This window comes from Musa acuminata, unplaced genomic scaffold, assembly GCF_036884655.1.
Source record: "Musa acuminata AAA Group cultivar baxijiao unplaced genomic scaffold, Cavendish_Baxijiao_AAA HiC_scaffold_461, whole genome shotgun sequence".
NCBI lineage: Eukaryota > Viridiplantae > Streptophyta > Magnoliopsida > Zingiberales > Musaceae > Musa > Musa acuminata.
This window is the reverse complement of record NW_027020708.1, coordinates 9,972-12,500: the sequence shown is the minus strand read 5'-3', so window position 1 is coordinate 12,500 and position 2,529 is coordinate 9,972.

The following is a 2,529-nucleotide window of genomic DNA, read 5'->3' as shown; positions in this document are numbered from 1 at the left end:
TGCATTGCGCGGTGACCGTCGAGAGCGGAGCAAAACGTCAGCCATCTCAGCACCCTGGAACCCCCCGGGTGGCACAGGGCTGGATGGGGCTTTCGTATAGCAGGGACGGTGCTGCCTCTCGCTTCGCTCGCTGTCCGCCGCTCGCCGCTCGCTCGTGCAGCCAAAAATGGCCAGTTTTGGCCCGTTTTTGGGCCGTTTTGGCCAGTTTTTGGCCTGTTCTTGCATTGCGCGGTGACCGTCGAGAGCGGAGCAAAACGTCAGCCATCTCAGCACCCTGGAACCCCCCGGGTGGCACAGGGCTGGATGGGGCTTTCGTATAGCAGGGACGGTGCTGCCTCTCGCTTCGCTCGCTGTCCGCCGCTCGCCGCTCGCTCGTGCAGCCAAAAATGGCCAGTTTTGGCCCGTTTTTGGGCCGTTTTGGCCAGTTTTTGGCCTGTTCTTGCATTGCGCGGTGACCGTCGAGAGCGGAGCAAAACGTCAGCCATCTCAGCACCCTGGAACCCCCCGGGTGGCACAGGGCTGGATGGGGCTTTCGTATAGCAGGGACGGTGCTGCCTCTCGCTTCGCTCGCTGTCCGCCGCTCGCCGCTCGCTCGTGCAGCCAAAAATGGCCAGTTTTGGCCCGTTTTTGGGCCGTTTTGGCCAGTTTTTGGCCTGTTCTTGCATTGCGCGGTGACCGTCGAGAGCGGAGCAAAACGTCAGCCATCTCAGCACCCTGGAACCCCCCGGGTGGCACAGGGCTGGATGGGGCTTTCGTATAGCAGGGACGGTGCTGCCTCTCGCTTCGCTCGCTGTCCGCCGCTCGCCGCTCGCTCGTGCAGCCAAAAATGGCCAGTTTTGGCCCGTTTTTGGGCCGTTTTGGCCAGTTTTTGGCCTGTTCTTGCATTGCGCGGTGACCGTCGAGAGCGGAGCAAAACGTCAGCCATCTCAGCACCCTGGAACCCCCCGGGTGGCACAGGGCTGGATGGGGCTTTCGTATAGCAGGGACGGTGCTGCCTCTCGCTTCGCTCGCTGTCCGCCGCTCGCCGCTCGCTCGTGCAGCCAAAAATGGCCAGTTTTGGCCCGTTTTTGGGCCGTTTTGGCCAGTTTTTGGCCTGTTCTTGCATTGCGCGGTGACCGTCGAGAGCGGAGCAAAACGTCAGCCATCTCAGCACCCTGGAACCCCCCGGGTGGCACAGGGCTGGATGGGGCTTTCGTATAGCAGGGACGGTGCTGCCTCTCGCTTCGCTCGCTGTCCGCCGCTCGCCGCTCGCTCGTGCAGCCAAAAATGGCCAGTTTTGGCCCGTTTTTGGGCCGTTTTGGCCAGTTTTTGGCCTGTTCTTGCATTGCGCGGTGACCGTCGAGAGCGGAGCAAAACGTCAGCCATCTCAGCACCCTGGAACCCCCCGGGTGGCACAGGGCTGGATGGGGCTTTCGTATAGCAGGGACGGTGCTGCCTCTCGCTTCGCTCGCTGTCCGCCGCTCGCCGCTCGCTCGTGCAGCCAAAAATGGCCAGTTTTGGCCCGTTTTTGGGCCGTTTTGGCCAGTTTTTGGCCTGTTCTTGCATTGCGCGGTGACCGTCGAGAGCGGAGCAAAACGTCAGCCATCTCAGCACCCTGGAACCCCCCGGGTGGCACAGGGCTGGATGGGGCTTTCGTATAGCAGGGACGGTGCTGCCTCTCGCTTCGCTCGCTGTCCGCCGCTCGCCGCTCGCTCGTGCAGCCAAAAATGGCCAGTTTTGGCCCGTTTTTGGGCCGTTTTGGCCAGTTTTTGGCCTGTTCTTGCATTGCGCGGTGACCGTCGAGAGCGGAGCAAAACGTCAGCCATCTCAGCACCCTGGAACCCCCCGGGTGGCACAGGGCTGGATGGGGCTTTCGTATAGCAGGGACGGTGCTGCCTCTCGCTTCGCTCGCTGTCCGCCGCTCGCCGCTCGCTCGTGCAGCCAAAAATGGCCAGTTTTGGCCCGTTTTTGGGCCGTTTTGGCCAGTTTTTGGCCTGTTCTTGCATTGCGCGGTGACCGTCGAGAGCGGAGCAAAACGTCAGCCATCTCAGCACCCTGGAACCCCCCGGGTGGCACAGGGCTGGATGGGGCTTTCGTATAGCAGGGACGGTGCTGCCTCTCGCTTCGCTCGCTGTCCGCCGCTCGCCGCTCGCTCGTGCAGCCAAAAATGGCCAGTTTTGGCCCGTTTTTGGGCCGTTTTGGCCAGTTTTTGGCCTGTTCTTGCATTGCGCGGTGACCGTCGAGAGCGGAGCAAAACGTCAGCCATCTCAGCACCCTGGAACCCCCCGGGTGGCACAGGGCTGGATGGGGCTTTCGTATAGCAGGGACGGTGCTGCCTCTCGCTTCGCTCGCTGTCCGCCGCTCGCCGCTCGCTCGTGCAGCCAAAAATGGCCAGTTTTGGCCCGTTTTTGGGCCGTTTTGGCCAGTTTTTGGCCTGTTCTTGCATTGCGCGGTGACCGTCGAGAGCGGAGCAAAACGTCAGCCATCTCAGCACCCTGGAACCCCCCGGGTGGCACAGGGCTGGATGGGGCTTTCGTATAGCAGGGACGG